This window comes from Heterocephalus glaber, unplaced genomic scaffold, assembly GCF_053883595.1.
Source record: "Heterocephalus glaber isolate CG9 unplaced genomic scaffold, H.glaber_assembly_v1.0 deba00001104, whole genome shotgun sequence".
Taxonomy (NCBI): domain Eukaryota; kingdom Metazoa; phylum Chordata; class Mammalia; order Rodentia; family Bathyergidae; genus Heterocephalus; species Heterocephalus glaber.
Genome location: NW_028258193.1, coordinates 4,830,422 through 4,844,314, shown reverse-complemented (window position 1 = coordinate 4,844,314; position 13,893 = coordinate 4,830,422). Strand labels below are relative to the sequence as shown.

The 13,893-nt window shown below is 41.9% G+C and overlaps 1 pseudogene; it reads right to left on the bottom strand.

Annotated features, from left to right (window-relative positions):
• Positions 1-5,685: 5,685 nt before the first annotated feature.
• On the bottom strand, positions 5,686-8,490 carry LOC101717300 (endoplasmic reticulum resident protein 44 pseudogene; annotated as a pseudogene).
• Positions 8,491-13,893: the final 5,403 nt, after the last annotated feature.

Here is a 13,893-nt window from a genome sequence, read left to right as displayed (position 1 = left end):
GAATAGATTTGAAATTTTGGGCATGTAATGACTCCTTGGAATTTGTTTTTTTGGTATTGGGAATCAAATTTGAGACATTGCACTAATGAGGCAGGTGGGGGAATCACTGAGCTAAATCCCCAGCCTTAGAAATTTGTTATGATCCTTACTGATCCTTTTTAATTTCTCATATCATTTATGATGTTCTCTTTTTAATGCCTGACTTTAGTTCTTGAAATCTTTTTCATAGTTTGGTTAATTGTTGACTATTTTTTTCCCCATTCCTAGCCCTCCCTTCACACCCTCCACCCTTCCCTATTTGCAAAGACTTTATTTCCATTTTTTCCATTTCTCATCATTTTTCCTTTCCCTTCTTTCCTTTCCCCTGCTTCTCCCACTTCCTTCCCCTTTGCCCCATTTCTTCCTATTTCACATTACCTCTTACAGCTTTCAGTCCTTATTTACACTTTCAGTTTCTCACACCAGAGAAACTATTTGGTATTTATACATGTGTGTCCTATTTATTTCACTTAAGACTATCACCTCAATGTGCATCCACTTTGCTATAGATGTCTCTAATTTCTCTTTTTTATGGCTGAGTAGTACTCCATTTTATTTTTTTAAAAAGCCCATTTTCTTTATCCAGTCTCCAGTTGATGGGCATTTGGGCTGTTTCCAAGTTTTAGCTATCACAAACTGTGCTGCTATGCACATGGGTGCACATATATCACTGTGGTATGATTCTTTTAATTCTTTGGGGAAGATCCCCAGCAGTGGAATAGTGGGGTCAAATGGGACTTCCAGGCCTAGTTCTTTGAGGTATCTCCATACTCATTTCCACAGTGTTTGCACCAGTCTACACTCCCACCAGCAGTGGAGCAGGGTTCCTCTTTCCCCACAGCCCCACCAGCATTTGTTATTGGTTGATTTCATGATAGCAGCCATTCTTTCTGGAGTGAGGTGGAATCTCAGTGTTGTTTTCATTTGGATCTCTCGAGTGACCAGTGATGTTGAACATTTTTTCTTGTATTTATTTGCTATTCCTGCTTCTTTGTCTGAGAAATGTCTGTTCATTTCAGATGCCCGTTTTCAAACTGGGTCTTTAAATTTGGGAGGTCTGATCTTATTAAGTTCTTTATAGATTCGAGATAGTAGACCTTTGTCTGAGGAAAAGCAGGTGAAGATTTTTTTCCCACATTGTGGGTTGTCTCTTCACACTGCTGGTGGTTTCTCTTGCTGTGCAGAAGCTTTTAAATAAGAAGACACCCCACTTGTTGATTGTTTGTGCTAGTTCACAGGTAACTGAGGTTTTGCTCATAAGATCTTTTCTTACACCGATGTCTTGAAGAGTTCTACCTAACCAATGTTCCCACTAGTTCAGCGTTTCTATTTCAATATTTAGATCTTTAATCCATTTTTATTTTAGTTTAGTGTATGGCCAGAGATATAGTTCTAGTTTTAATCTTTGGCAAGTTGAAACCCAATTTTTCCAGCACCATTTATTAAAGAGTCTATCTTTCCTCCAGTGAGGGTGTTTGGCTCCTTTATTGAAGATGAGATGGCTGAGTGTGTCTGGCATTGTTTCTGCATCTTCTAATCTGTTCCACCGGTCCTCAGGTCTGTTTCTTTGCCAGTACCATGCTGGTTTTATGCAGGTTGGGGATTGTGATAGCCCCTGCCATGTCTCTGTTACTTAGGATTGCTTTTGCTATTCTGAGTCTCTTCTTGTTCCAAACGAATTTTTGGATTGTTTTCTCAAGGTCAGTGAAGTATGCTGCTGGGATCTCAATTGGAATTGCATCGAAACTATATAGCAGTTTTGGAAGTATGGCCATTTTCACTATATTAATGCTTCCTACCCAGGAGCAGGGGATGTCTGTGCATTTTCTGATATCATCTTCAATCTCTCTTTTCAGAGTGCCATAGTTTTCAGAAAAGAGGTCTTTGATTTCTTTCATTAGGTTGATTCCTAGGTATTTCAGTTTTTTGGATGCTATTGTGAAAGGAATTATTTGCCCTATTTCTCTCTCAGTAAGTCTTTTGTTCATGTAGAGGAAATCTACTGATTTTTGTGTGTTGACCTTGTAACCAGCTACTTGACTGAATTTGATTATTAAGCCTAGAAGACTTTTGGTGGAGTTCTTGGAGTCTTCTATATACAGTATCATGTCATCTGCAAATAATGACAATTTGACTTCTTCATTTCCTATCTTTATTCCTTTTATTTCTTTCTCTTATCTAATTGCCGTGGCTAATGTTTCCAAAACTATATTGAACAAGAGTGGTGATAGTGGACATCCTTGTCTTGTTCCTGATTTTAGTGTGAAGGATTTCAGTTTTTGACCATTTAGTATGATATTGGCTGTTGGTTTTTCCTAGATGGCTTTTATCAGTTTGAGGTAGAGACCATCTATTCCCTGGGATGAATCCCACTTGATCCGGGTGTATGACCTTCTTGATGATCTTCTGCATTCTATTTGCCAGTATCTTATTAAGGATTTTTACATCTATGTTCATTAGTGAGATTGGCCTATAGTTCTCCTTTTCGGTTGGGTCTTTCTCTGCTTTGGGGATCAAGGTGATGCTTGCTTCCAGGAAAGAATTTGGAAGTATTGCTTCCCTTTCAATTTCATTAAAGAGTTTAAACAGTAGTGGCAGTAGTTCCTCTCTAAATGTCTTGTAGAATTCAGCAGTGAAGCCATCAGGGCCCGGGCTTTTCTTAGTTGATCATTTTTTTATTAAGTTTTCAATTTCATTGGTTGATATTGGGTTGTTTAGAATTTTTAGGTCTTCCTCATTCAACTTTGGTAATTCATATATATATAGGAATCTATCCATTTCTTCTGTGTTTTCCATCTTTTTGGCTTATAGGTTCTGGAAGTAGGTATTGATGATCCTCTGGATTTCTGCTGGGCCTGATGTAATTTCACCCTTTTCAGTCCTAATTGCATGGATTTGGGCCTTTTCTTTCCTTTTCCTGATAACGTTGGCTAAGGGTTGGTTGATTTTGTTGATTCTTTTGAAGAACCAACTCTTGGCTTCATTGATTTTTTGTATCATTCTCTTAGTCTCCATTGCATTGATTTCTCCTCTGATCTTTATAATTTCCTCCCTTGTATGAGCTTTGGGGTCGTCCTGGTCTTCTTTTTCTAGAAGCTTGAGATTCAGCATCAGGCTGTTTAATTGGGCTCATTCTGTTTTCCTAATATGCGAATTCACTGCTATGATTTTCCCTCCTAAGACTGCTTTCATTGTGTCCCATAGATTCTGATATGTTGTATTGTCATTGTCATTTAATTGAAGGATCTATCTGATTTCTTCTTTAATTTCCTCTGTGATCCATTGGTTATTCAGAAGTGTGTTGTTCAATTTCCACATGGTTATGAAATTTTTCCAGTTTCTTTTGCTATGGATCTCCAATTTCCCTGAACTATGGTTTGATAATATACAGGGGATAACTTCAATTCCTTTACACTTGCTTAAACATGGTCTATGTGTGAGTATGTGGTCTATTTTGGAGAATGACCCATGTGCAGCTGAGAAGAATGTGTATTCTGATTTTGTGGGGTGGAAGACTCTGTAAACATCTGTTAAGTTCATTTGTTCAAGAGTTTGATTGAGTTGTAGTATTTCTTTACTTATTTTTTGTCTAGTTGATCTATCTATTTGTGACAGTGGGGTGTTGAGGTCCCCCACTACAATTGTATTAGTGCATATATGACTTTTCATGTCTGTTAGTATTTGTTTTATATAGTTGGGCACACCAGTGTTTGGTGTATAGATATTTATGATTGTCATCTCTTCCTCTTGGATTATTCCCTTTACAAGGTTGTAGTGTCCTTCTTCATCTCTCTTAATCAGTTTTGGTTTGAAATCTACTTGATCTGCAAAGAGGATAGCTACTCCTGCTTTTTTTCGGGTTCCCGTCTCATGGAGTATTGTTTTCCACCCTTTAACTTTCAGTCTATGAGTTTCCTTTTGAATTAAGTGTGTTTCTTGTATGCAGCATATTGTTGGATTTTGCTTCTTGACCCATTATGCCACTCTGTTTCTTTTGATTGGTGAATTGAGACCATTAACATTGCTGGTCATGACTGAAATGTATTGACTTGTCATTGCCATGACTTTTTCTGTTGGATGGGTTCTCCCCCTTTACATTTAATTTCTTGTCATGCCAGATGGGTTAATTCTACTTTACTTCCTGGGGTTGCGATCCTCAATGTCTGTTCCTAGGATATTGTGTAAAAATTTTTGGAATGTTGGTTTGGTATTCACGAAGTTCCTAAGAGGCTCTTTGTCATGAAAGTATCTTATTTCTCCATCCATTTTGAAAGATAGTTTTGCAGGGTACATCAATGTGGGTTGGAGGCTGTTTTCTTTTAGGGCTTGGAATATGTCACTCCAAGCTCTTCTTGCCTTGATGGTTTGTGTTGAGAAAGTCTGCTGTGATTCTGATGGACTTTCCTTTGTATGTGATTTGTTTCTTTTCTCTAACTGCTTGTAGAACTTTGTTCTTCTGTTGAGTTTCTGGAATCTTTTTTTTTCCATTATAAATATTCATTTTATTTTAAAAGGATTGGAAGATGTTACATACATTACATACTACATATAATGGCATACGTCAACCTTTTAAGCTGAAAAATAATCTTTCCCAAACTGGCATTGATTTGTACCCCAAGTGTGAAAAGACCCTTTGCCTATAGCACCAACCCAGACCCAGAGGAAAGCCAATATTGAACCTGTCTGTCCTCTGGCATTGGAATTCCTGATATGACACTGAGGATCCTCTCCCTCTGGTTTCAGTCCCTGGCAGTAATGAGGTCTAGCACTGGAACTGTCGCACTGTACACTGCAGGCCTGGGAAATCAGGGAATTTAGAGGGGGCGGGTCTTCTAACAGTTTTACAATGGGAAAAAATTAAATACATACGTTCTTTGATGTCTTTGCTTTTGATCTATACAACTATAACAACACTAATGACAGATGGAGGTTGAGAATTATTGAAATACAATTTTTCTGCTGGTTTTTCTCCTTGGAAATTGAAGTCTCATGGTAGGAGAAGCCTTAAAAGTTATCTAGATCAATACTAGTAACTTGCTCTGCCAGTAGTATCTCCATTTCCCAGATTTAGGCATAATTCATTCAAAGTTTTAAATGCCATCCATATGCCGCGTTCTTAGACAAACACATAGAAATTGAATAATACTTTTCATTTTCTTTTCCTTAATTCATAAAGACAATTTCTGCCAAATGTTCTGGCTTATGGCTCTCCTCCTCTTCATAGTATGATTAAATTCCACATTAAGAATCCAAAAATTACCACTATGGAGTTTCCATAAGCAATATCCAACCAATCAGTAAAACACAGTACACAGTGTGAAACTTTTAATTTATTCCCCTCCCAACTATCTTTAACTTTCAGAAATATGATAATGAAAATACCAACAGAACTGATCTTATGAAAAGAAAAGCAAAATACTACACAGGAAATATCCCTAAGTCCTCCCTACCCTAGTAGTGTGAGTTAACGGTATGTTTCTGTCACCTTTCACTTGATTTATAAAAATTTTACAGGACAGATTCAAAGTGAAGATAGGCCTCTGGTTTTTATTATTATTATTATTTAACCCTACCAGATTTTGAAAAGAGGCTATGTTAAATGACAATGCACTTTGAGTCAGGGGGAGAAAAAAATTAAAAACCCAAAACTTCTTTCAGTTTATTCAAAATAAAAATACACATAGAATTATGAAAATATAGGTTTACTATTTCCACCACATAAGTTGATGCTGCTGTTGAAAGGCTTGCAAATTGTTTTTCAAGTTTTTAAAGCTCATCTCGATCCCTCAATAAAGTATACCTATATTCACTGGCTGCTAGTTTCTGGAAGGAGCTCCCCAGTGGACTGCTTGCTACATCTCGGGCTTGCTCTCCTGGGGCTGTATCAGTTGGGTCAGGTCCATGATGGAATTCTCTGTGGAGTTTTCCAGAATGTAAGTCAAATACAAACTGCTTCAGTTTTCCAGGAATTAATACATCATTAAAGTCTCCAAAAACATACATGTGCCTAAAGCTGTCAATAGCTATAACAGGGCAATCTGCTGGAGTTTTCTGTATATGCAGAAGAGGATGTCTAAATTTGTCACAATCTGCATGTAAAAAGTTTATTGTACCTTTTTCACTTATTAATTGCCAGGCGACTTCATTCTGGAATATTTCCAAACTTTCTGTATCCTCTTTCATGTGGAAGAGTATGAGAAAAGTCAGTCCTTCTTCTGTCAATTCCTCTCCATTTTCAAATGTTATTTCTCCGACAAGAGGAACACATTTATCTTGAATCCAATTGTAAGTCAAGTCAAAATTTGTCATAGATCCCATAGATCACCATATCAGGAGCAGAATACCCTGGTGGCTTGTAGATTATATTGTCTCCACTATATCGTTCTTGTTTTGAAACATCCCCAAAGGCAGAAAGGAAGGCACAATCGTCATGCAAAATACTTGCTACCCTTTCAAAAACTTTATAGTCAGCTGAATCCTTTTGTTCAAAAAATCCAATGATATTTCTTTTGCTGTGATCAAGAGTGGTGATTTCTTCTAAGTTCTGCATTTCTTGAAAGGGGTCGCTTTTTGGTTGCCTGATGTAATCTGCAAGTGCTTTCGCTGATCCCTGACCCCTGTATTCTCTCTTCATCATCATCCCATTATGAAACAATTTGAGGGTTGGGTATTTTCTTATCCTGTATCTCTGGGCTATATCAGAGTGCTGATCACAATCAACTCTGGCAAACACTACTTGATTTTGATTTGGCTATTCTTCCTTAATGACATCAGAAACTTCCTCAAAACTTGGATGCAACATCTGGCTGAAACGACACCAGTCAGCATAAAAATTTACTAAAGCAACATCAGAATTGTTTAAAATTTCATCTATATTTTCTGTATCAAGACTTGTTATTTCAGTTGTTACAGGAGTAAAAATCCAAGATACCAGGAGCAGCAGGGAGCATCTGAGGTCAGGTAAAGACAGGAAGATGGCAGGATTCCTGGTAATGCTAAGGTCCGCCACAGGGACAGGCGTTGGTAGCTGTAACTGGGCTGGGTTGTGCTGGGAGAGGAAAGGGCTGGGCTCCGGGAGCCGACAGCAGCAGAGGATCCTCCTGGCAGCTGCACCTTGTCCTCTCGACACAGAGCTTCAACGGCGAACCGAGTTTCTGGAATCTTAACAATTATATGCCTATGTGTAGATGTTTTTTGATCAAGGCTATTTGGAGTCCTATATGCCTCACTTATCTGTATGTCAAGTTCTTTTCCCCTGCTTGGGAAGTTTTCTGCCATTACTTCTGTGAAGAGTTTTTTATGTCATCTCCACTCTCTCCTGTTTCTTCATTGACTCCAATCAGTCTTATGTTATTCTTCTTTTCATCGTCTAGCAGCTGCTGGATTGATTTCTCGTGTTCCCTTATAATTTTGAAGCCATTTTTCTTTTCCTGGTCATGAATTGCAATCTTATCTTCTATATCTGAAATTCTGTCCTCACATTGGCTCATTCTGCTGTGTAGACTTTCAAAGGAGTTTTTCATATCCTGGAAATCTATTTGAATCTGTTTTATGGAATCCATTTATTTCCTATGTTGGGATTCCATCATGTTCCTCAGCTTCTCTCTAGATTTGTTAATCATGTCTTGCACTAGGAGAACAATTTCTCCTGTCATCTGAGAAATTATTTCTGATTTCATTTTTTCCAGATCCCCTTTTGTTGCCAGTTCAGTGGGTCCAGGTGGTTGATTATCAGAGTGTTCCCATCTCATTCCCCTTTGGGGTTGCTGTAGGTGATATGGAAGTCTGGTTTTTAGACTTATTTACATGTTTTCTCATTGCGAGGGTGGGGGGGTGGGGTGCTGTTGGCGCCCGTGCTGCTCACCTGCTCTGAGCTGGGAGAGGTGGGACAGGCGCTGGGAGCAGCAATAGGGATGGTGGCCCAGAAACCCCTTCCTCTGGGCTGGGAGCAGTGGGACAGAAAGCGACCCAAAAGCCCTTTCCTCTGGGCCGGGAATGGCGGTACCACATGTTGACTATTTTTGATGAATCTAATGGTTTGTTTCACTGATTTTGAAATGTAAATCAAATTACCTTAATTTCTGTCTGCTTTATTATGTATTTCTTCTCACAATATCCCAGTGCTGAGCACTGGCTTGCAGCTCCAGCCCAGGAAGAGCCCCAATTTCTGTCAGCTGTCGCATGAACACAGTGTGGAGTTCCGTTGTGAAAGCCACTCCTTCCACATCGCAGGCTGCAGTTGAAGGGGAAATCCAGGGCAGTGCCATCCTCCTTGGGCACACTCCCATCAGGAGCAATGTTGAGAAGAGGTGCATTGTTAAAGACTGAGCTCCTCTGGCAATCAAAACTCAAGGAGCAACCACACTGGTCGGTGAACCTGTTGGGGCCCAGTGTCCCCAGGAAAGCACAGTCGTGTCCATGGCCAGAGCAGGAGCTCTCCAGTGAGTCCATGTCAGAACCCTCTGTGTCCCCCAAGAGTGGTAGAAGTCCAGGTTCTGGCCCAGCCCTGTGAGTGCCACCCTGTGTGGAGGACATCACATCACTTTGAACAAGGCCTGCTTTGTGCTGCACGACACTGACATGCGGCCCATAACCACTGAGGTCCAGGCTCCACCTACTGGGTCATCAAACATTGGGCAGCAAAGCTGTCTCTGAAATGTGGTGGAACAGATGGATGTGTTGTTCCCTGTCCTGGAAGTCCATGGTCATTTCCAGCTCTTTTTGATTTGCATAAAGGAACCCCTTGTTTTCTAATGTGCTTGTTTTGTGTTTATTTCAAGTTGGCATTAACTCATCCTCTCCAAGGAGGTCTTATCCCCATTTTTGCTAGTACATGGTTGCAGTACATATTATTACATGCACTCTAATGGATTTATACATGTACATAAACATTTCTTTCCTTTTTTTGCTCCCTCTACCCTCTTTAAATTTTTCAGTATCAGATTCCTTTATATGGTGTTATAAAGTTAATCATCTTACGTACAAAGAGAGAACCAGACTAATAAATGAAAGAATATCAAAAGTATATGAGACAATTTTACTATGTCATGGTATACTTGTAAATATATCATCCTGCCTAGGTTACAGTAGCTTTCTTCCTATCATCTGTCCTTTATTTCAGAGTATATATATATATGTATTTTTTCATAAGAGAGAAATCATGGCACATTTAAGCATTTGTGTCTGAGTTACTTCATTTATCATTAGCGAAGGTGGTTTGGGGACCCTGGGAAAGGGTGAAATTCAATTTTCTGTGTCCTTGGAAAATGTTTCTTGTCAAAAGTAATAGTGGTCCATCTGTCCAGAGCCAGTTGTGCTTCGGAAAAAATGATGACTTTGTAACCCGGACACCCTGGCCTAGAGTTATCACACACGTTCTTTGATGTATCCAAGAGGCCATCTGCTTCCCAGGCTTTATGATACTGTACTAAAGCAGAGTTCTAGAACCATGTGGTCCTCTTTGCCAACTAGAAACCATTCCTAGTCTATTCCTACATGTAGATATATCACAAAGAAGAAATATGGCCAGAGAAAAATATAGACATGGGAATCTGCGTTTCTTATCAAGTGTCCTTTTATAACTTATCAAAGACTCATGCAAATAGATGGGACAGGTGTTGAGTGGAAATCCTACATCAGGGGAACATAGAGAGCTTTGTGGAGATCCGGGCGCTTCCAGGGATTTCCTTCCAGCTTCTCTCTCTCTGCTTCCTCCAGATTCACACAGATGCAAATGCAAGACTGCAAGTGCTGTGTGACACTCATATGACTTCCACACTGTGGTTTTAGTGACCCAGCATGTGTACAGATAAAGAAATTTCTCCTTTTCACCCCCATAAGGCTCCTGCAGCACAAGGAGAACTAGGGGCCCTGAGTACATCCTACAGCCATGAGTACCTGTGTGTACTTCTCAACTCTCTCTGTCCACCCTTCCCAGGCCCAGGATGTCACCACGTTGAGGTGTCCTCAGTCATGCTCCTCTGAGCCATGTCCACACTGTATTCCCAGTGCAGTAGGACCTGGCCCTTCAGACCACTGAGCAGAAATCACTACAGCAGCACCTGCAGAGGGCGGTCATGGTGCCTGTCACAATCACTGCTTCCCCTCTATAAAAAACCCACAGATAAATAAAGAGCAAACAGCAGGGAGGGAGATCTTTTGCAAAAGGGAAGAGGACCAAGAGGAAGAGGAAGGGTATGAGAAAATAGTTATAATGTGTTATGTAGAAGAACCTCCTGTATATGGGAATGTAATCACATGTACCGCAAACATGCACAAAAAGAAATATAACAAAAAAAGAATCATGTTTACTTTCTCCGAGGGTCTGTAGAGGGAAGGGAAAACCTTAGCGCAGGGTGAGGATTATGTTTTGGTCTCCTGAAACCTAAATATCACAATATTACCATGAAACAGGTGTACCAAGGAAAAGCATCGGAGACTCCATAAGGAAGCCTTGAATTCCTGGGTTGAGGAGGTGAAGTGAAGGCTAATGTGGCTCTAGTTCACCAACATGAACCAACCGAAGTAAGGTGACACTTGGATTAGGACACTCCTGTCTCTGGCTCTGTAGCAGTCTCCCAAGACCTGTATTTTAATACATTCCATGTCTAGTGCTTTCCTCTGGATCACTTGGTACAGTCCTCAGTGAGCTTCCAACCAGTCTTCAAACTCTGCAGGTTATCACAGTTGATTACATGATGACTATTCTAAGAATGTATGTTGGTAGTGGAAATCTCAAACCTTTCACCCAAACATGACTACACAATTTTACACTTGAGAAAAGGCACTGACTGGAGGGCTGATGTCCATCATGTGTTGGAAACAGCTCCAGAGCTCCATCTCCTGATTTTAATCCCTTCCAGGGGTTTATGACATTGGGGTGCTGACAGTGTTCAGGGCAGCATGGTAGAAGAGGGTCTGCAAGGCTCATGCAGGACTGTAAGGACATCCTCTATGCTGAGCCCCAGAGGAGATCACAAAGGCTCCATGTCTGCAGGGAATCCTAAAGCAGGAGGGGCACCAGAGTTGGACCCTTCAGGTGGGAACAATGAGGTCATGTGAAAGGCAGAGTCCCCTGTCTCTGTGTGGCAGGAGCCAGGGTAGATACAGACCCTGGCTTCTGTGAACCATGGATCAGCAGGGTCCTGACCTAAACTCATTTTGTGATGGGATTTATAGTGGCACCTCTGCAAGGGAGCAATTCTACATGATTTGGGGGAAAAATCATTTCACAATTAAATTATGATTAGGACTTAGTTTTCCTGCCAACAGGCCAGCTTTGGCATGTGGAGACATAACTCTTTCTTAACCTCTCATCACCCCTAAAACCTCAGTGTTCCAGTGATGCTGTGATTCTCCAGGACAAGATTATAGCAGCTAAAGACATCCCGGAGGAACATCTGTGTAGTTCTTCATCGCTCTAGGATTTCAGCGCTGGTGCCCTCACTTCCCCCGAGGGACCTTTGACGTTTGTTGCTCTCCTCAGGTACTGAACTCTCTGTCCCAGTTGTCTTTTACATAGTTGTCTCCTGAGATACTGGATAAAGGTGCGACAAGTTTAAGGGCTTCTGCCTTTGCTGCCCAGAGCAGCACTGATCAGGCCCAAAGCTCAGCTTCTTCTCTAAGTCTCATTTTTTCTACCTCTTCTGCCTTTTCTGTCTAATAAAGGAATTTTCCCTGTGCTGTCATGGCTCACAGGAGACTAGGACTAATCGCAGAGGTTGTAGAAAAGTCCCCTTTCCCTGTTCCCTACACATCTTAGTTCATGAACTTAATTTGTTCCACAGTTTCGGAAAATATGATCACACTGGTGTTCCTGTGGGAAAGATGGCTGCAGTCCTGTTTACCACCCGATGCAGACTTTGGACAGAAACAAAATACTGCTGAACACTTCTGTTTGTGAATCAAATTGTTCACAAACAGAAGTGTTCCTGAAGCGAGACACCACTGTATTTCCTGTGCTTCCTCTACTGAGGGGACTATGGGGCTGGAGGATTCCCTCATCCATTGGCTTTGCACATGTCACAGGGAGCGCAGCCACAAGCTGAAGCCATAGCTTTCCTGGTTTCACAGCCCTTAGGCACTGGCAGGAGAACACTATTGCAGAGACAGTTTAGAGCTTTGCTGAACTGGAAGGTGTCCTTTCTCCACAGTAGTTTCTTTTCATTGGGGGTTTTGTATCCTGAGGGAAAAATAATCTTTATATTGGAAATGGCCCATCAGTTTCACTAGTTGATCAGCTGTAGGATGGAGAAAGACTACAGATTCCACTGGTTGCAATATGGGGGCAAATGGATTGGAAGGCCTCCACCCTAAGGGCTCTGGATCTGAAGTGGGGGAATCCCGGACTCAGGTGGGGGCCTCTTCTGCATCAGAATGCAGAGGCCGTGGAGACAGAAGGCCTGTTCCGTCTCTGGGTGTGGGCACTGATTTTGACCTTGGTGGTCACCCTTGTGTCTGGGCTACAGGTGGCTTTAGTCCAGTGCGATGGCTCCTTGGATGTTCTTTCCATCCCTGTGCTTGGGACCCTAAGCTGGAAGGGATCAAAGTTTTCTCTGCTCCACAGCTTTCTGTTCACATTGTGAGAGCCTTCGGAATGAGGGCAGGAAGTGTTCCAGTGTTCAGAGGGTCTATGGGAAAGTGAGGTCAGACAGAAGGAAGAGTCCCACAGTGGCCCAGGAGTGTCAGGCTGGCCTACCAGGGACTCCACGGGGCTGAAGATCCTGAGCCCTGCATGGGCAGAGGAGCAGATGCTCCAACTCCATGCAAACCCCAGGGCCTGGGCATGGCTAGTGGGCAGCAGCTGGAGACAGGGCAGCAGGGGACGCTGTGGCCAACCCAGAGCAGAGCCTGCAGCTGTGGGAGTGTGCCAGTGCTGCTGTCCTTAGCTCAGGTGCAGCCCCTGGCTGGGTCCCTGTCCTGCAGGATCCTGTCAGAGTCACAGCCTCAGACCCTGCAGCATCTGCAGGGGCTCGGGGTTGGCTGCAGCCTGGCTTTGTGTGTCTTTTCTCCTCCTGGCGCCCTGGAGCCTGCATTGTCCAGGCAGCATCAGGCTCTCAGCAGGGTTTAGGCAACTGGAGAGATAGGATCCCCGGTACCAAAAAAAGAGAGAGAGAGAAAAGCAGGCTCATAAGAACGTTAAAGTGCATCCTCACCACTTTCCTCACCAGATCTGAACCGCTCTACTTTTGATTCTTCCCCTGTGTCTAAATACCGAGAAGGTCAACACTGGGATTCAATTCAGGACCTTGAGGCTGCCAATACGGTGCACCTAAACGTGCTCACAAAGCAGAACTTGCAGAATGACTGCACTTTGTAAGTGACCAGAATGATGGCATAAATGTTCAAAGTATGGGGATATTTTGCAAGGATTAGTGACCATGTGTCTTACTATAATAAAGTTCTAAAGTTTAAATACACATTCTATACTTGATCACTCTTTTAAACCCTGCTTTTCCTATATATCACACTGTAAAAGAGGTAATCTGTACATTATAGTGTGATACTCCTGTGCTATTTGTTCTACCCTCTATATCTGTTCTACTACATTCTCCCTATGTTTGTTCTACTCCCTACCTCCTTCCACTTTGAACATGTTCTACTGGAGCTGATACAAGCCCAGGTGTTAAAAGACAAATATTCATGGGGCCTGTTTACTTAAACAGCAGCATTAGGAAAGCAGCATTAGGAAAGAGAGCTTCCTGACAGGTAATGCAGTCAGGATGAGCAAACCTAGTGCATACTGGCAATGACTTGAGAACAGGACCAGTGTAAAAGAAGCCAGTAGTGCGGGCAGGTGAGGTAGGCAGAGCCTCAGCTGAAGTCTTTCATCTGTCTATGTCTGAAGCCTTCCAT